Below are 22,060 nucleotides of genomic sequence, written 5' to 3' on the forward strand. Positions count from 1 at the left end.
TCTCAATCTTCGCCTTATCCACCTTCATACCTGCCTGGGAAATCTTATGTCCAAGGACAATGCCTTATTTCACCATAAAGTGACACTTCTCCCAGTTAAGGACGAGATTCGTCTCTTCACATCTCACTAGTACTCTTTCCAAATTGTTTAAGCAAGCATCGAAAGAGTCCCGAACACTGAAAAATCATCCATGAAAACTTCCATAATATCTTCGAGAAAGTCATCAAAAATGGTCGTCATGCAGCGCTGAAATGTTGCAGGGGCGTTACACAACCCGAATGGCATTCTTCTATAAGCAAAGGTACCATAAGGGCAAGTAAATGTGGTTTTCTCCTGATCTTCTAGGGCTATTGGAATTTGAAAGTATCCCGACATGCCATCAAGGAAACAGTAGAAATGATGTCCCACTAGTCGCTCCAACATTTGGTCAATGAATGGCAAAGGAAAGTGATCTTTCCGAGTAACGTCATTTAATCTTCTATAATAAATGCAGACTCGCCAACCAGTAACTATCCTCGTGGGGATTAACTCATTCTTTTCATTCCTCACTACTGTCATTCCTCCTTTTTTCCGGACAACTTGGTTCGGACTCACACACTTGCTGTCGGATATGGGGTAGATGATCCCTGCATCCAAAAGTTTTATTACCTCTGCTCTAACAACCTCATTCATATTCGGGTTCAATCTTCACTGAGGTTGGATCACAGATTTATAGTCATCCTCCATTAGGATCTTATGAGTGCAGAATGATGGGTTTATACCCTTAATGTTGGAGATCTTCCATGCGATAGCTGATTTGTGCTTTCTCAACATGCTAACAAGCTTATCCCTCTGCTCCGCAAATAAGTTCGAAGCCACGATTACGGGGAGTTTAGAGTCCTCCATTAGGAATGCATATTCCAAATGTGCTGGAAGACTTTTAAGCTCAAGTTCTGGTGGTTCGACAATTGATGGGCGCAAGCTACCCTCCTTCAATTTATCAATCTCCTCGAAATCATTTGCCTCATGTTCACAATTACTCTCTTCCTCTTCCACCTGGAAATCTATTTCTTTACAATCTGCAATGGATATCAACGTGTCCATTCCACATAGTTCCATTTTTGAAATAGCAACTCCAACTGAAAAGAGTTCTTGCCTTTGGTCTTGATAGGAAGAATCAAACCAAGCAAGGATTCTTTCTACACTTTCCTCTAACTGGTCACTTATTGACACTGAAGTGGATTCCTCAAACTCTGCTTTATCACATTATCTAATTCACAGCTTTGCCCTTGAATCTTGGTGATGTACTCTTCGACCGATTCTTCTAATGGCTGTTGAGTCGTACATTGTTCATGGTGAGAATAACACAATATGTCATGCCATGCAACTGTTTGAACCTTCTGCTCTACGTGTTCAACCATTCTCAAGATAGTGTCAAATGACTCAAACATGTTAATCATTTTCTGCAACAAAAAAGAAATAAGGACAAATTAGAGCAGTGATAGAATAAGAAGATATGAAATAGAATGTGTGGTGAAACAGCCAAGAAAACAAAGTGCAAAGTATCTCTAAATGCCTAGCTCCCCGGCAACGGCGCCAAAAACGCATTGCGGATTCATTATAAAACAGTTACTGTAGCATTCACTATAGCACCTAATAATTTTTCTAAGGCTTGTCGATCTAGAGAGCTTGGCCTAAGTCATATGGCCTCCATGCGGCCCATATGGACCCCGGTATTGACCCGGTATGCCCGAATATTCAATGTTTTGGGCTCCATACAATCTATATATGGCCTCCATACGTCTCGTATGACTCAGGTGTATAAAAGATATATTCTAGGATTAGAAATGAGAGACTTTTTGGGGGGAGAGCTTGAGCCACCACTCAGAACAGGAGACTAATCAAGATCAAAGAGATCTTTGAAGGTGAAGTTCAAGGGCTCTAGAGGCTTAAAAACATCATCACTTAAGGGGGAGATCCACCATCAAGGAAGGAAGGAGTCTTAGGACCGGGAAGTGGCCTTCGGCTAGAGGAAGCGTCATTCGGCAATCTTTTGAGGAGGAAAGTGTTATTCGGCCCGATCTCCACCTCCTTCTTTATCATTTCACCTAGGGAGTGTCATCTATGAACTCACGTTGTGTTTGCTTTACATTTTCATTTGCATTTGTTTGATGGCACACTAGACCCCAAAGACCACCGGATGTCAGTGAACTTTGGGAGGTTCATCAAGTATTTTGGATGATTATTTCTTAATGTTATTGCTTGGTTTGATTTGTGGTTTAATCCATTAAGTTTCATGCCAAGAATCACTTATGGAGAGATCTGTGATTCTTATTTAAGTAGTATACGTAGATGTGACCTACTCATGTGTACTAGATCTTGAATGGATTAAAAGGGAAAGCTTGTATTGACATACAGATAGATTTGGTGTCGGTTGCCCTCCGACCTTTAAGAGTAAACTTAAGTTGAGTTTACTCTTATTTTGGGATTTCCTTGTTCTTAATGTAATCATAGGGATGTGGATTAGGAAGAGATTCCAATCGACATTCGTATGGGATAAGGATTCAATCACCTAGAAATTGGGGTTGATCTAATCTAGAAATCCCTATGTCCAAATCATCCTTGTATCTTTTGTTCTTCATCCTTGTACCATGATGAACCCTCAAAAGGATCCACATCCATAGGCGTTTGCATATCATTGTTTTTCTTGTAATCTCATTGTCAATTCCTCAAATTTGTGTGGAAATCTTGTATTTATTTTCTTGCATCTAGTAGGGTAATTTTCCTTACCTATGATGTTGGGCCAGAAAATAGGCAGCGAAGGAGTAATAGTAGATCCTTAATCCCATGGAATACGATCCTTGTGTCTTTACACGAGGTATTACTTGGCGATCCCGTACACTTGCAGGGAAGCAATCAAGGAACAAGCAGCATTGTTCTTGAAAATTGTAGGACACCATGCAAAGAATATGGCAATAAAATTGATTTTGTTAAATTAGGGGCAACAATGAGCATATATTTTAATGGTGCGATTCAAGCAATTTGTAGCATTAGAAATTTATTTGTCAAACAACCGGGCACATCAATTCATCCTGATATAGAATTCAAACCAAATTTCTATCCTTTTTTGAAGGTGCGGTCTACTTCTTTCAATTCTCATTTGGATTAAATTTTTACGTAGACAATATAATTGACTTTAGTTCACTTGATTGCATTGGGCTTACTGATAGGACTCATATAGATGCAGCGGTTAGTGCAAGTCTAGTTAGAAAATTTCGGGGCCGCAAGGGCATTACACAGAATGTCCTCACGGCATGTATCTTGGATTTAAAATTTACATACGTTCTTTCCAGTTGTGTAGGTTTGGTGAATGATTACTAATATTGAAAGATGCGTTATCATGACCACCGCCACATGGGTTTCATATTCCTCCAAGTCTATTAATACAACAATCATCACAATTTGTCACAATTCTTATATTTCTTTAGAAAATGTATTCAAATTATTTTTTATTTAATGTTAGGAAAATACTACCTTGTTGATGCCGGATGCAAAACAACACAAGGTTTCATATTTAATATTATTTTGATAGTGTCTTTGGCTTGTCCATATTGTAATATATTTTTTTCATGAATCGGGTTGTTCTTTGGTTGGATGGTGGACGTCAATCTTTTATGTTAGTGGAAGTGAATCTTGTTAGAGACAATTGTTATTTTCTTATGTCATGACTATGTATTTGCAGGAGTTTGTATGGATGTTTTTTTGTTGTGTGGTATGTTATTGTGTTATGAACCAATAGACGTCTGTTTGCTTAAATGGATTTGCTTATGTGAATATTTTTTTCTCAAGTAATTTAATTATGTTGTCATGAAATAGGAGTCATCATTTGTTGTCTTTATAAAATCTTTATGTCAAACAATTTAATTTTTTTGTCATAAAATTTAATGTTGTATTTAAACCACATGGAATTCCTACTACATATTAGGAATTCGACAAATTTAATTTTTTTTGTCATACAATGGATTTGCTTAGGTGAATTTAATGTTGTATTTATAAATAAACCACATTAATAAATTTAATTCACTAATTAATTAAAAGTTAATGTCAAAAATTCATATCAAGTTTAAGGATTAAAATGTAAATTTGCGGATTAAAAAAATAAAAATAAATAATGAAATGACTTTTGAATAATAATTATGAGTTTGTAAAAATATTAAGATATTAATGAATTTGTAAAAATATTAAGATAAGTAATCTATTTTTATAATTATTCTTTTACTTCTCTCACCTTCGTAAAAAGAAACATGTTTTAGAAATGCATACCGAAGTGATACCACTTCATGCTAAATGAACACCAGAAGTGGGAAACAGAGCACTCCATGAAAATGGCACTTCTTTCAAAATGAACATCAAAAGTGGGGGAAGTGATATGACTTTCTAATGTGTTCTCCGCATGTACACAAGTCACACACAAGTAGTAAAGTGGTACCTCGTGAGAGGTAGGGTTGTCAAACCTCAGGGACTGGACTTGAAGTATTAATTTATCTTATGATGTTCAGTTAAACAAAGATTATACTATAGATTGAGTTAAAAGATAATTACAAAGGAGAGAAACAATGGTAGAGGTAGGGGAATTAGGATTGAGTTTTCAACAACAAAAGAATAATGCCCTGGGATGATTCGTATGAGTTAAAGCAAGCTGACTTGATCCTAAAGCCTACCAGTACATTCTAAGGTTCAAGTATGTGCTCAAGAGCAATGTTGCAACTATGGTTCTTAGAACTACACCAAGTTTTGCTAATATAACTAAATTACCTATGCAACTGTGTAATTCAAACACATCAAGTTATGCAAACACAAGATTAACACAAGAAACCAAAAGAACTCTATAAACATTAAGATCAAGTAGTCAAAGCATATAAAACAACATAGTTCACATCCCAGGGGTATCGTGGATGATTAGCCCCTCATGGATGGGTACAACAGGAAAGACAAAGAGGAAAAACTGGAGAAAGAAGCCATGACTCCCTTCTTCTCAAGATAGTCTTCCTCGCCGAGCTCCATATGCTAACCCCACTTCTCTTGTACCTCCAAATTATCCTTGATCCCCTTTAGAAGGTGTGGTGAATCCTGATCTTCGCTCTCTTCAAAGTTATCCTAGTGGAGATAGAGTCCTAGAACAAAGATGAGAGCAAACCCTATAAATTGGAGATAAAAAGGGCTGTGTTCGAGCTCGACAGGAGCTAAGCACGATCGTGCTTAGACTTTGTTTTCATGGGAGGGTCTTGAGTGAATCAGCTAAGTGCTTGCTTAGAATTTCCAGTGGGAGGAAGCGCGGTTGTGCTTAGACTATGCTTCACTTGAGCATGATCGTGCTAGGAGCATCCATCACATGTTTCCCTTGCTTAGTAGAAAATAACTCCAGCCTGAGATTTACAGGGAGAGGGACATGATCGTGCTCCAACCATGTTTGCCATAGTGACACTCACTAGTAAACCTTCTCACTTGATCAGTCTGAGGCTGGGATATTTAGGGGAACAGAGCACGGCTGTGCTCTGCTTGTGCTGAGCTTGAACACTTAGCCATTTCTTCAATCTTCACTCGATTGGTAACCAGATTCTCTCTTGATTGCTTTGAGCTCCTCAATTCCTACATCATTAACAAACATGCCCATAATAGCACCTGATATATACAAAAATATGCTATGAGGCAAGCAAAAGCATGAATTGAGGGTAAAAAAACATGATATGAGTTGCACTCATCACTTTCCCCACTTCAGGGAAGTGTCACTTCCTCCCACTTCCTCACTTTCCTCCACTTCTCCCCACTTATGTCAAAATGAATGCCCCCTAAGTTTCCATATAAATTTAAAAGAAAAAAATAATTTAAATAAAATAAGAGCTACTAAGGTAGTGTTTGTATGAAGTGTTTTTAAGTTACATGCAATTTGAGTTGTTTGGTATTTTAAAATTTTGTATTTGGTGAATAGATTTTTATAATCAGTGTAACTTAAACTACATCACATAGGATATTTTGTCTTACAGCCAAATTGGTTATAAGACAAATCCCGTGAGTTTAGACACCTTTACATGCTATGCACATGAGGATACAAATGATTTTACTTTCTTAGGAGTGGTAATGAGAACCACCTCTCCCTCAATTTCTTTTTCCTGAACCTCAAGAATGGTAGCTACCCTCCTAACTCCGACCTTGAACATCACTGTCTTCCTTAACATCTTTTCCAAACTCAACCTCAACATTGAAGACCTCACTTTTCTATCTAGAATCCATAATCGGGACAGTCTACTACTCTTCCAACTGGCTCTACCCTTTGTATGAATGCACCATGGATCAAACCTTCACCAAAAATCTCTAGTTAGTATGCCTCACCACCTCCTCCAACATAAGCATAGTGGATCAAATGTCTTTGATAACAAATACTATATAGATTTGATGAATCAGTAAGAGCCTTTCATATCAAGGATTTGTGTAGTGTGGGATATGAGAGGGAGTGTGAAGAGGATTAGGGTGGTGAGAAGCTTTTTAAAAGGCTTGCAATGTTGATTGTGAACGACACGACCAAATATGCATGTAAACCACAAGTGCATGGAGTAATAAATCCCAGGTGAGTGGGTATCGTATCCACAGGGAATAGTGAATAGAAACACAACGATTGCTATCTAACTATGACGAGAATGAATCAATGGTATGATGAATGAGATTGATATAAACAGAGATAAAAGAAATAAGAACGAGAGGCACAATAAAATTGAGAGGAAAAGCAATTGATAGAAGTCGGGTACTCAGACAATGCTCCCCCTAGAGTTAATATTTCAAGTTCAAGACCACCTATTATGCTTCCTAACTGATGCGTAATGAGTCATGAAAATCCTAAAACACACAGTCCCAAACCTAAGGTTAACCATGGCTAACTCTACACTATGTCCCGGAGGAGAAATCGCTCAGTCTCAACACCTCACATTGTGCAAAGTTGCATGGAGATCTAAAGATTCCAATTGATAAACCCTATTCCTATGTGTAGATCTAACACTTTGGTCCTGGCGAAAGACCCCTAGTCACAATTAAGATCCAAATACTAAAGTCACTTCACCGATTCACTCTGTTGCTCGCGCAACTAAGCCCCAGCGGAGTTCATCCTTTAGCACTTCACTCTATTGTGACCACAAAGAACTCAAAAAAATGGAGGTAGGATAAATCACACCGAAGGGGAAAGGGGATGTTCCACTATCTCTCGACTCACCATCTCAACCCTCTCCAATCTAGTATTGTCTAACCCTCATGGTGTGTTACTCACTCACAAAGGCTACCAAGATGGACTCTCAACCCTAGTGTCACTCTAAGGGAGAAATCATTCAACAAGCATTCAAGATTGGAACTCAATTAAATACATCAATTAAGGAAAGCATAATTAAAGGTCAATGAAATAATAACATCCTACGGTTTACAAAATCCAACTACCCACTAGGGGGTTTAGCTCTCCATGGAGCAAGATACAATCAATAATAAAATCAAAAGTAAAAATAATCAATCCATAGAAAAACCCCCTCGGTATTCATGCCGATGGTCTTGTGGAGTGGCCTCATCCTCTCCAAAGCTCCCCTTGTCAAGCCTAGGGCACACCTCGCCGAATCGATGCCGGCGAAAGGTCCCCCAATAACTATCTTCCAAGAGAATCGCGGTGTCAAAGCCGGAGAACCACTCCAAAAACCTTGCCAAAACACCTCTAAACCCTAGCCGCCGTCCTCTCAAAAGATGGAGAAAAGATGGTAAAAAGGATGTTAAAATCGGGCTAAAAAATGGCTTTAAATAGGCTGGAATCGGGTATCCACACGGACCGATGGATGTTCCACATGCCCTTGTGGAATTTCCACACGGGCCTGTGGAATTTCCACACACCCGTGTGGATTCTCTGGAATTCTGATTTTCGGCCGGCTATGAACAGTACCTGCTATAGTGCGTTGCAACAGTGTTTGCTACATTAACCTACTGCAATACCCCCGCCAAAAACACTCCCGAATACACTTTTCATCGAGGCCACATAAGCGGGCACACATTTATGCCATAGATCGCGTCGCTTCATCAATAAACGGGTTCATTGGTGAAGATCTTACTATCATTGCACGAGTTGGGATGCACAAATGTGACTGCCTTCATGCCCCTCAAACTCATTGTAATGACTTGAATACATGGAGATTGGTACACATTCACTTATCTTAGAGCCCCACTTGTGTTTTAACGTTTGTTCCTTCCAAGATCCCACCAAATAGTGCGTTCACAATCTACTTTTGGCTTCTTTTCTTAATACTTAGCTTCACAACCCTACATGCGCAAAAGAACACAAATATACATGTATTAGCACTTAAACCTGATAAAAGTAATGCTCATCGTAAGGAAAGAACACTTCGCATTCTTAACACACAAGCACTTATCAAACTCTCCCATACTTAAGCTTTTGCTTGTCCTCAAGCAAAAATAAACCATTAAAGCATAGAAGAAGGAAAAAATGAAAGTGCTTGGCCTTAGGTTCACTAAAGCATGCAAGGAGAGCATTCTACAAGAAAGGGAAATTTCAATACTAAATAAGAAAAATCAATGCTCTAGCTAAAAACTTGAATAAAAAGGACAACAAACCCGACATCGTGTAAGTGTGTGTAAACTCACTCAAGTAAACCCAAAGTATACTCCTCAAAGTTCTAAGTACAAGGGACATATTGATCTACAAGCATAACAAAACAAAAGGATGGTAGTAGCTTCACACATCCTCTAAGGTAGCCCTTTCCGAAGCGGCCGCTAAGGTGGCTTTCACACTTTTGAGGTGGTAGCTATTTCTACTGGGGTGGTATCTTTCACTCATCCCATGAGATAGCTCTTTCTCTCATTAGGACATAACTAGTATCCGACTTATGAGAGTAACTTCATACTTCATAGGTGGTAGCTCTTTCCACCCCCAATGCACAACTAAATGATGTACTTTTTTCTTTCTTTTTCATTTTTTTTTCTTTGTCAAAATGGAACAAGAAACAAAACTAATTAGTCCCTTAAATGATGAACTTGAGTTTCCAAAAGAGTTTCATGAGCGAGTGGTGCAACAAGTGTCAATCGGGCAAAAATTCATAGATATTCAAAAACAAACTAGAGCATGAAAACATTCAATGTTAAAATTCTCCTAAACTCAAGAATATACTCATTGCAACTAAGGTGAACCACCATTAGCTACGTGAGCATGTATGTCAATCAAAACTTATGTAAAGGACATGTGCAATGTGAAGTCCCCCCCCACACACACACACACACACACTTAAGATGTACATTGCCCTCAATGTATGCATGCAAGCACAATAAAAGTAATACAATTTAAAACACACGTGAGAGTAGGCAATTGAAACAATACTCCCCTGACTCCTAGTAGTGCGTTTGATGGAGCTAAGTAATTGGGAGCGAAGTTCCAACGGGTTGTGAAGCACACACGGGCAAGTGTAAAACACCTTCACCGTGTCCATGACTAGTTCTCAATTCCCATACTGACAAGACCATCTGCACGCATACACAAGGGGGTTCAGTGAAGCTCAATCAACAAAAATGACTCGAGTATATAAAAGATAGAGCAATGAAATACAACTCGAGACAAAAATAAAAGATAAACTCAGAAGGAAGATCCTTTCTGAGTATACAAGTCTAAAATAAAATGCAAAAATAAAATATGAAAAATAAGAACAAAGAAGGTAAAGATGCCTCAAGTGTCAGTGTCAATTACTGGTGCATTTTTTGCCACTGCTTGTGAAGTTGATGCTAGTGCTGCAAAATAAATGAAGATTGGACGAAGAAAAAGAAAAAGAGAAGCTTACCGATGAAATGAGAATGAATGAATAGAAAATGGCCGGAAAACTCAAGTAACAACCCTCTAAAATGAAGGTGAGAGGTCGGGAGAGTGCAAGGATGAGTTCTCAGAATGTTTGGGAGTGAAAAGATGAAAAGGTAAAATAAATTTATAAAGAGAAAACACAGCCTTTTGAGTTCTATAGATCCACAAGGGCATGTGGAAATTACCCATGCCCGTATGACTCCACAGGTGAGACCCACAGGGGTAGACGCACGCCCCCGTGGAATTGGGTTGGAATCGGGCTGAAAAATGGCTTTAAATAGGCTGAAAAATGGCTTTACATAGGCTAGAATCGGGCATCCACACGGGCCTATGGATGTTCCACATGCCCCTGTGGATTTCTACACACCCATGTGGATTCTCTGGAATTCTTATTTTCGGCCGGCTGTGAACAGTAACTACTACAAGTGATTTGCTACATTAACCTACTACAGTACCCCCACCAAAAAACACTCCCAAATCCACTTTTCATCGAGGAAACATAAACGGGCACATGTTTATGCTGTAGATCGCGTCACTTCTTCAACAAACGGGTTCATTGGTGAAGATCTTACTATCATTGCACGAGTTGGGATACGCAAATGTGACTGCCTTGGTGCCCCTCCAACTCATTGTAATGACTTGAGTACATGGAGGTTGGCACACATTCACGTATCTTAGAGCCCCACTTTTGTCTTCGCGTTTGTTCCTTTCAAGATTCCATGAAATAGTGTGTTCACGATCTACTTTTGGCTTCTTTTCTTAAAACTTAGCTTCGCAACCCTAAATGTGCAAAAAAACACATATACACATCTATTAGCGCTTAAACCTGATAAAAGTAATGCTCATTGTAAGGAATGAACAGTTTGCATTCTTAACACACAAGCACTTATCAATGAAGATATTGGGCAATTGGATGTGTTAAATGGAAAACAAAAAGGGATTTATGTGAATTGCTTTACTAGGAATGGCTACTAGATTGGTGCTGATGATGAAGCTGGATTTGGTCTCTTATGGTTGATCATTGATAAATTGGTTCACAATTTGGTATTTGATTAATTATTGTCTTCCTCGTTTTTATGTTTAAAGTTGTTTTGCTAGTTTTTTTTTTAATTAACAACCAATAAATAGTTTTGGTGTTTGAATAGTGTACAATGTTCATGTATTACATATCTATTTGTACACTCATTCGGCAAGTATGATAAGTGTTTGTGTATAAGTATTACTAAGTATACTTTTCTTACATTGAGCATCACTTTTATCAGTTTTTATGGCTCATGCATGTGTATTTGTGATCTTTTGTGCATTTAGGGTTGTTCAGACAAGTTTACAAGAAAGAAAGCAAAAATAGATCATAGACGCGATTTTTGAGGAATCTCTTGTACCAAGCAAGGATCAAGGAACAAGTTGTAATCATAGACAAATGGGTGTGTGCCAACATCCAAAATGTGCAAGTGAATATATAAATTGGAGGGACACAAAGGAAGTCACATTCATATGTCCCAACTTGTGTAATATTGTTTAAAAGCTTTATTAATGTATTTGAAAAGTGAAGATGTGGTAGCTTCATTAACATTGTTAAGAGCTTCATTAATCTACTGCATGGATGTGCGCCCAACCATGTGGCCTCGATGAAGAGAATGAATTCGGGAGTACTTTGGCAAAAAAATACTGTAGCAATTTTGATAAGTGCTTGAGTAGATATATTTTTCTATATGTTTTACATGCATTGAGCATCATTTTCACCATGGTTTTTGTCCAATATTGTATATTTTGTGTTCTTTTGTGCAGTTAGGTTGTGAATGCCTTGAAGAGTCAAATGGAAGCAAAGATAGGCTATAAAGACACAATGTTGGGAGTTCTTGTTCAATTCAAATGCAGAGATATGAGAGGAGTTCATGAACATGGAGATGTGTGCCAACTTCCAAAGAGATTCAAGCCAATTTACCAGTTGGAAGGGCACAAAGGCAGTCACATCTTCATGTTCCTTCTCTTTTTGAAGATTGCAAAACCTTTCAAGGATGATTCAATGAAGAAAAGTCTTAAAGCCTACCACATGAACGTGTGCCCGGCCATGTGGCCTCAAGAGAAGAGTGTTTGGATCACGGTTGTGAAGATCACTCTAGGGAAAATACTGTATCAAAAACACCGTAGCATTTTTTTAGCAGTACAATAGCATAATTACTGTTCACGTGACCATGTGAAAATTCCTGCAGCCCACTCGGGCATGTGGAAAATCCACACGGGCACATGAAGGCATGTGACAGCCAATTTTTGGGACTATAAATAGGTTATTTGCCCTATTCTTTGGAGACTTTTGCGGGGCTTTTATGAGCAGTTAGAGGGCAAGGAAGCTAGGGTTCTAGAGGAGGTCTTTGGCAATATTGGGTGCTGTTCATCACCAACTTTGATCGATCTTCTCTCCGTCATAGCATAGAGGGTGGCCTTCGGCAATCTAGCTTCGGAGGAGGATTCTTCAAGACGTTGAGTGACCCATCAAGGCCATCATCATGAATTCAAGGGGGTTTTCTCTATGGTTTTCGTTGCTATTCATTGTATTAATAATTATTTTGTAACTTGCTCCATGGAGGGCTAAACCCTAGTAGGTATTTGGGCATGTGAACCCTAGGATCTTTTCTTTTGTATTGATTAGCTTTATGTTTCCATTAAATCCGAGTTTTGAGTTTAAACCTTGTGTTTCCATGGCTTGCATGTTGTATTGATCTTTGTGATTGATTTATTATACATAATTTGTTATATTGATGAGAGAGGTTTCCATTAGAGTTAGAACTTCAAGGTTAAAGAGGGTTGAGAGGTGAGTCATGAGATAGTGGAGTGTCCCCTTTCCCTTCCAATGAGTGTTTCCTATCTCCGTATTCGCTAAACTCTATGCAACCATATTTGGTGTGAGGCATGAGATTGATAGATTTCTCCGCTTGGACCTTGTAAGGGGTTAGGGATCCTTCACCTAGAAATAGGGTTGGATCTATCTTTAGGAATCGATTTCACTCTTAGGTATCCCTAGAGTTTATTCCTGTCATATGGGGTGTGAGGTTTTGAAATTGAGTGATTTTTCCACTAGGACCTTGTAAGGGACTAGTACAGGTGGCTTGGTGGTAAGAACCAGTTATTCTTAGATTATCTTAACTCATTAGACTCAGTTTAGAAGCATTTAGAGAATCTTGAGATTCATATTAGATCATAGGGGAAGCATCACCCGGGTACCTCATCTTTATTGATTGAGATATCCTTTACTTTCTATCTTGCCCGTTTGCTTGCTTATTAATATTCTTGCAATTAGTTCACTTCATCACATCCATTGATTTAGACTAGATAACTAAGAATTGGTTACTACTAATACTTCTGTTCACTGTGGATTCGACTACCCACTCACAGAGGTAAGTATTACTTCGATACTCGTGCACTTGCGGTTCACATGCAATTTGGATACGTGTCAAGTTTTTTGTAGCAAATTGTTGTAGTAGTTAAAATTCACAACACATAGAAAATGAGAAGCCTGAAAATTCACATGCCTGTGTAGAAATTCCACATGGACGTGTGAAACCCCTATTTCAGCCCTTTAAATACCGCTTCAAGAGTTTATTTTGGGGACGTTTTCCCCATCTTTGGCCTATCTTTTGGGGAGAGCGTGGCTAGGGTTTGGAGAGGTTTTTTCTGGGATTTTCGAGCATTTCTACGGCATTCGACATTGATTTTCTTCAAAGGAGAGTTATTGGTGGAGCTTCTGACGGCTTTGATTCGACGAGGTGTTCCCTAGGCTTGGCGGAGGAGTCTTTGGAGAAGACGAGGTAACTCTTGAAGACCATCGACACGGACGACAAGGGGGTTATCTCTATGGATTTCTTGCACTTATTTTTTCTTTCATCTTTGACTTTGTATTGCTCCATGGAGAGCTAAACCCCTAGTGGTTACTTGGGCTTGTAAATTCTAGGATGATTTTGTTTCATTGACTTCTATAACGTTTCCTCTAATTGATATTTTAAATGAGTTTCAATATTTTGTATTTATTAATTTGATTTTCCTTTAGAGTGACACTAGGGTTGAGAGTCTATCAAGGTAATCCTTTGAATGAGTGACACTTCATTAGGATTGGACTTAGCGAGATTGAAGAGGGTTGAGAGGGTGTGTCGAGAAGTAGCGAAACATTCCATTTTCCCTCCGACGTGATTTATCTTACCTTCACATTCCATGAGTTTTTTGCAATCATGATATAGTGAAGTGCTAAGAGACAAACTCCTCCAGGGCTTAGTTGCGCGAGCAACAGAGTGAAGTGTTGGGTAATCCTTAAGTGCTGGGGTCTAATTATGATTAGGGATTTTTCGCCTTGAACAAAGGGTTAAATCTAAATTAGGGAATAAGGTTTATCACTTGAAGTCCCTAGAATCTCAAGCAGCCCCACACAGTGTGAGGTGTTGAGAGTATCCCTTTCCGTCGGGGAATATTGTAGAGGGCTAGTTATGTTTAACCTTAGGTTTGGGACCGTGTGTCTTTGGATCTCCATGATTCATTAGATCTCAGTCAGGAGGCATAATATTGGTTTTACACTTGAAACAATAGTCCTAGTGTAAGCATCGTCCGAGTACCCTATTTTACCATCGATTACCTCTCTTTATTCCTTTTGCTTTCTCTTTTCTCTTTTTCTTTTATTTGCATTAATATTTTGAATCAAAATCACAAATTGGTTTTCACTATTGCTAAATAGCAATAATTCTTGTTTTTAAGTATCTATTCCCTGTAGATTTGACTACCCACTAACCGGGGTATTTTATTACTTCGATAACCCGTGCACTTATGGTACACACACACAATTCGGCCATATCAATGTATTAGAACCATAATGTGGAATTCAATGCTAAATATTGTGTGTGTTGTATTAACAAGTGGGAGAGCCAAAGGAAGTATTTTAGACTTAAAATGATGAAGTTGGAGCTCTCTCAATATTATTAGAACAATGATAAGCCAAACTGGGTAGCTTATAGTTAGCTTACGATTAATCTTATGGTCATAAGTCTATTTCAGAAGACCTTGTGTGCATGCTTATGACCATAAGGGGATTCATATTCAATTCAGAGGACCTTATGGGCAAGGCTTAAGCCTTTAAGGATGCTGGTAAGGACCATCCCGAGGAGCTTACGATTGCAGTGTACGCCTGTAAGGACAGTCGTAAGAAGTAGAACAACAAAGCTTACGGTCCAGCACTTACGACAATAAGCAGAACTGTAACAAAATTAGAAAACCCTATGGATGGGGCTTACAACTGTAAGTGTTCCTATAAGACTCGAGACAATCATCTCTAGCTCCCATGCGGCCTAGTCCTTACGCCCATAAGCATCCTATAAGCAGTCGGGTATAAATAGAACTTATGAGGATTTCTAGGGCATTTTCTATTCTATCTTTTTATTCTTTTGGGGAAATTTTTGGAGATGAGGTTGAGGAAGAAGAGGGTTAAATCTCCATCACCTTAGACAAGATTTGGGAAGGGATTTGGCCAGGCATTCAAGGAGATTGAAGGTTATAGACATCGAGTTCATCTTGGCGGCATGAGTGGAAGCTACCTCGACGATTCTCCATCCTAGGGATTAATAAGGGAGTTTTCATGGATCTTATATTTATCTCTATTCTTTGTATCTTGAGTGATTGCCCTCGATTAATGGAGGACTAATTTGTAAATGTTTGGCCGTAGTTGAACTCTAGGGTTTATTTCTATGACATTGGTTGTTAGATCTTTGGTGCTTTAATTGATTTCATAGTTCCAATCACATCTATTTGAATCTAATTGCATGTTTGAATGTTTGGATGCTAACAAGGAAAATGCCCTAGCTATCATGTTTGATGTGCTACGTGATGAGTAGAAATACCCACCTAGAATAGGCATGCCATGATTAAAAGGGAATTGTGAGTAAGCCTGGGTATAGGGTACTTTAGAGACTCCATCTCCCTCAATTCTCCCAAGTGAGCTGTTGGCAATCTCCGTACTCTTTTCAATCATATGGAGTGGAGTTTAGGAGAAATCACATTTCGGTTATGCATTCGGATTAGGGATAATTTCTTTCTTTAGGGGAAGATAATCTGCTTAAGAGATTGTCTTTCGCTCACAGTGAGGTTTTATAGAGTGTTAATGCGATTATGTGGATGTCTACACCTGCTCTACACTTATTCAATTACTCTTCGCCTGAGAAATCAGGGTTTAGTATAATTCTCGAAACCTCTAGTTTCAGATAAAATTTCATGTTTAGACCACCATAGTCCTGTACTCAATAACTCTTGAGGGATGCTATGCTCTAACATTACTTTCTTACTTGATTCCTCTCGTATTGTTTCCAGTATTTCTTTGTTTTTTGCTTTCTCTTGTTCACACAAAAGCACTTTACAATTTAGGCTATTTTTTAGATCCAGAGTTTTTACTAGTACTCACTTTCTTTCCTGTGGACCGACACTCTGCTTTATGCACTCTTTATTACAAGATCGGCACATACACTTATGTCTGTATCAAGTTTTTGGCACCATTACCGAAGAAGATTAGTGATATTAGGAACATTTGAATATCTGTCACTATAGCCATTTCTTTTCTTTCTCTTATTTGTTTATATTTATTTTCTCTTTGATTGTTTTTGGATTTTTTTCTCTTGTTTGTTTTCAGATCAAGGGAACTGACACATGACCCTATCAGACTATGCTATCCCCACTCTTGATGGTTCTTAGTCAAGTATAGTGTACCTACCAGTTACAGCAAACAACTTTGACCTGAAACCTGTATTTGTACAGATGGTTCATAATTTAGTACAGTTTCATGGATTACCAAATGAGGATCCCAATAGTGATATTGGTGGATTCCTCAAGGTATGTGACATGCTCAAGATCAATAATGTTCCGACGATGCTATTAGATTCCGCTTATTCTCATTTTCACTGAAAGGAAAAGATAAACAATGGCTTCAGGCTCTTCCTCGAGCATTTATTACAACTTGGGAATAGCTTGTCAGAGCATTCTTGGCCCATTATTTTCCTCCAAGAAGAACGACTAAGTTGCGTCAAGAGATTACAGGATATGTACAATTGGACACTGAGTCATTATTTGAGGGGTGGGAAAGATTTAAGAATTTATTGAGTAAATTTCCACATCATAACCTCCCCGAATGGATGGAAGTTCAGATTTTCCATCAAGGTCTCAATCAGAGTACCTGACAGCTCATTGATTCTGCAGTAGGGGGATCACTTGGCAGTAAGACCCCGAAGGTGGCCAAAAAGTTAATTAAAAAAATAGCCATGAATAATTATTAGTGGAATTCGGGAGGCAAATCAGTTGCCAAGCCAGCTGGGATGATTAAGGTCAATGAGGTTACAACATTAGCAGCCCAGGTGATGGCATTGAGCAAGAAGTTTGATAGTTTGTTTACTCAAAAATCAGCTATGGTCATGGCTTGTCATACTTGTGGGGGAGGACATGATCCCTTGGATGTTTCCATTGTAGGGATGGCACATGGACCCGTCGCGCAAGTTGATTTCGTGGTAGTACCCACTGATAGCAAAAGAATCTCAACAGTGGCACGTACAACCGTGGATGGTGAAATCACCTTAATTTTTCTTAGAATGTTCAAGGACAACAACAAAAATCTCCACCGGGGTTTCCTGCTCATCAACAGACTGATAAGAGACTCACATTAGAAGAGGTACTTAATCAGTTTATTCAGAGTACAGTATTAAGTTCTAACAGTCAGACAATAGGGTTTGGGGTGTAAAGGCATCACTGAGAAACCAACATGCTTCTTTTCAGAATTTAGGAAACCATGTGGGATAGATTGCTAAATTGTTGTCTAAGCAACCTCAAGGAAGTCTACCAAGTAACACTAAAGCCAATCCCATGAGCATCTCAAAGCAATCACTCTTTAGAGTGGTGAAGGTTTGGGGATGGGTAGTGAGAAGGTGATGAAGAAGGAAAACAAGCCAGAAATTAAATACGTTAAGAGTCCGACAAGGGAAAGTGAACCTACTCTGATTATTGAGAAGAGAATGCCACCACCAGTAAAGGAGTACATTCCTCACCTCCACTATCCTTCAAGGATGAAGAATGATCATACAGATGAACAATTTAAGAGATTTCTTGACTTGTTGAAGAAATTGCACATCAATGTACCATTTGTGGAAGCCTTATCCCAAATGCCAAAATACATCTATTATCAAATAAGTGGAAACTTGAGGAGGTGTCAATGGCGACATTGAGTGAAGGGAGTTCATCATTACTTCAAAACCGGCTACTGAGGAAGCAAAAAGATCTAGGGAGTTTTACTATTTTTTGTAACATTGGTGATTTAGTTGATGAAAAAGCCCTAGCAGATCTAGGTGCTAATATTAATGTAATTTCATACACCATGTCTAGGAAACTTGGACTATGTGGACCACTCCATTAGACATCCTAGGGGAATCATTGAAGATGTTTTGGTTAAGGCTGACAAGTTTATGTTCCTGGTAGATTTTGTGATTCTAGATGTAGACGAGGATGTTGAAGTGCCTCTCATTCTTGGTAAGCTATTCCTAGCCACCTCCCAAGCCCTTATGATGTTAGTAATGGTAAAATGACACTTAGGGTTGGGGATGAGGAAGTTATTTTCTTTAATCGATGCAATGAAGCATCGCTCTACTTCTGATTATACATGCTACTACATAGATGGAACTAACTCACTGGTGGATGAATGTATGCAGGAGATGTTGTATAAAGAGCCTTTCAAGGATTCATTGGATGGCCCTCACATTGAAGGAACCACCTCATTGCTTACACCTACCATTGTTGAGGAGAGCACGTGAAAGGAGCTATGGCACAAGGTCACTTCCCCCAAGAAAGGGAAGAGAAAACCTTCGCCCATGGAGGTAATCCCTAAGCTAGTCCACTACATTGGTAAGTTCCCTATTTTCTCCAATCTTACACTTCACCATTATTTTAGATATATTGGTTCTGGTTATAAAGAGTGTTTTTACTTTGAACCTCCATAACTTGTACGTTTCAGGTAATTAAAGCTCGTGATGTAAACAAGCACTTCTTGGGAGGCAACCCAAGCAAGATTTTTCATATTTTGTTGAGTTTGATTCTTTGGTAGTAGTTGTTTAGTTTTGTTTGAGTTTGCAATAAATGGCTCAGCTTATCATGATTTTTATATGTGTTGGTTGTTTTCTTGTGTTTTCAAACACTCATTGTATGCTTCCTAGGTCATATATATATGAGCATAACTGAAAGAAACAGGGAAAACTCTGCTCCATTTTCTAGGACTCTTACGGGCTACTTATGCCCATAAGCACGGTTGTAAACCTCAAACAGAAGGCTTTATGGGCATCTTAGACCCATAAGCCACCCCGCAAGGGGAATCCAAAGAGTCTTACAAGCGCATTTACGGCCATAAGTTTTGATAAGCGCAGTTTAGAGATTCCTTATGAGCGGCTTACGCCCGTTAGTCAAGCCGTAAAGGTTATCTAGAGCACTTTCATGGGTAAACTTTCAACCCTTATGGCCCGTAACCTTCTGGGCAGTTCAGCCTAAGTCCTTACGGCTATCTTATGCCCATAAGCCCAACCATAAGAGCAAGATAGAGAATCATACAAACTACAGTGCTAAGCCTCTTATGGTCATAACCTACGCTGTAAAAGAGATGTACTTTTGCAGGGGAGGCCTTACGCTTGTAAATACCCCATAATTTTTCATTCAGAGAGACTTATGGTCATAGTTTATACCCGTAAGCCACTTGTAAGAACCTAGGGTTTAAGGGCTGTAGGTGACCTTTGATCTTCATTCCTAATTGATTTTCACTAGATTCTTGGTCACTAGTGCTCATCTCTCCTCCCATTCTTATCCCTTAGTGTTCCTCTTCTATTTATGGGTGTTTTCAAGTGGGATTAGGTTATTTTTTGGGCTTCCCACTAGCTGGTTTTTGTCCCAGCTGGGGCTCAATGAGGATGTACATGGGATGCTATACACCGGTAATTGGCACCATACGTTCACATACAAGGAACTAGTGTATTGGGACACTACATGGAGGTTTTGAGCATCTTCGAGCTGGATTGGGCATTAGTTGATTTCCATCAAGGAGGCTCAATCCGATTTCAAATGTTTTGGGAGCAATGGAGCCTATCGTACACCGAGTTTGCCTTATTGTTGGGGATTTTCGACATAGACTTCAACAACACCCAATAGTATGAGCAACTATTGATTGGTTATTCTCCCGGCATCACAGCGAAGTTAGTCTAGTAGCACCTTAGTAGAGGAAGGAGCTATGCCCCAGGCCTTACCAATACCTCATTTTTTTACACGGCCGACTCACTGATATGTGCATGCTGCCATTGCTTGTTCAGTTCCAGGTCGAGCAGATAGCAATGGAATGGTGGGACGATATGAGATGTTGTTTGTTTACAGCATAACCATGACCGAGCATCTTCTTATCCACCTGGGTTACATACTAGCAGACTTTATTACGTACCAGCATGTATGCTTAGGTGTGAACTTTATTGTGTCCTACATCATGCAATTGATCTGAGGGATAGGCCTAACTGATCGACTCGAGGGTCTATAGATCGCTGGTGACACTACTCCCTGGGGATGGATACTTTATGTTTGATGGAGATGGTAGTGCGTCGTGCCTCTAGATGGATCCTCACCCCTACCCCCACCGAGTAGCTACCTAAGGGGGGTGAGGTAGAGGATGAGGATTCGTACAAGAAGTCCGATAGTAAGTCATCCTTTCCATCTGCCACTGAGCCCATGGGTCCATCCAGCTTAGTAGCGGTTCATCCCCGCCGACGGTCAGAGGTTCAAGAGCTATGAGCTAAGATACGATGGTTGCAGGAGGGTCAGCAAACTATACTGCCAACCCAGGGGCGAATGGAGGCTGACCTTGGCTGTACACTGGGTCTACTATCATAGCTGATTCCTCCTCTAATCCTCCTCCGTCCCTGCATCGACTCCTCCTCCGTCCCTGCATCCAATGACCGAGTCTGGGCTGTCCGATAATGCCGAACATTAGTTTTATTTCTATTTTGTATTTTCATATCAGATATTGTATTCATTTTTGGTAAGAGTTAGTCTTGCTTAGTTTGTACTTATTTTGAGACTTTTAGTGGATTTTATTTTCTCTTTTGTAATTTATATCTTTTTTAGCTTTAATGTTCTTCCTTTACACCTTGGAGGACTTATTTGCAACACCCACCATCCTCAATTATAACGGAGAAGCTCACTCGGTCACTTCATGACGTTGAGTGACCCCAAACTGTTAGGACACAACAATAGACATGTTCCAAGCTTCAATGATTTTACAAATGTGAATCAGGGATGTAATCGTATTCCACTACCTCCCTAATGTCACTTGAATTGCCTTGTATGTTTCTCTATTGCAGAGATTAAGGACAATATAGGATTTAAGTGTGGGATAGGGGTTTAAGTTTCATTGTTAAGTTTTCTACATGCCAAGTTGTGATTTATGACAATGCATTTAAAATGTAGAGGAGTTTCTTGGTATTAAGGGTGGGCACATGCGAGTTTCTTCCATTTTGAGTTCTATTTTGTTTTAGTGTTCATGCTATTCTCGGTTATTCACCTAATTAGAGCACACAACTTATCTATTATAGCAACTTGGACCATGTTGGACTTTCTTTTGTTGTAGTTATTGTACTTCTTGTGAAGAATTTTTTTTGCAAATTTGAAAGAATTTGTTTCAAAATAGAAAGGCTAAAAGTTGAAGCTACCTCTCGATAAGTTGGATACTATGTATGCCCTAACGAGGGAAAGAGCTACCTTTATAGGTGAGTGAAAGCTACCATAATTTTGTTAGTAAAAGATGTAGAAAGAGCTACCTCTCTTGTAAGTATGAAAGTTGCTGGTTGAATATTCACCAGAAATGGCTATCTTGGGAGATGTGTGAGGCTACCACCTCATGCATGAGAAGTTGTTTGTGTGATTATTTTCTCGGAAGTCCTCTAAGTCGAAAGAAGTGAAGTAAGAAAGTTGTATCACACATGCAATGAAAATCTTGAATAAAATGTACACTATTTTTTTGGGACTTTAAATTTTTAGCCTTCTTGTGTTGTGGAAACCTGAATCACTTGTGAAACTCCTAAATTTTGTAGCGCCAGAGGATGTACACTTCGTCCACTTGGTGTGTAATGTTCTATTTTGCTTGAGGACAAGCAAAAGCTTAAGTGT

At 39.1% G+C, this 22,060-nt stretch overlaps 1 non-coding gene across 1 annotated transcript; it reads right to left on the reverse strand.

Moving 5' to 3' along the window:
- Positions 1 to 16,902: 16,902 nt before the first annotated feature.
- On the reverse strand, positions 16,903 to 17,009 carry LOC120269826. Its single transcript, XR_005539459.1, has one exon. It is a non-coding gene; the product is annotated as a small nucleolar RNA R71 (small nucleolar RNA).
- Between the last annotated feature and the right edge of the window lie 5,051 nt (positions 17,010 to 22,060).

Source organism: Dioscorea cayenensis, chromosome 9, assembly GCF_009730915.1.
Source record: "Dioscorea cayenensis subsp. rotundata cultivar TDr96_F1 chromosome 9, TDr96_F1_v2_PseudoChromosome.rev07_lg8_w22 25.fasta, whole genome shotgun sequence".
In the NCBI taxonomy this organism is placed as follows: Eukaryota; Viridiplantae; Streptophyta; class Magnoliopsida; order Dioscoreales; family Dioscoreaceae; genus Dioscorea; species Dioscorea cayenensis.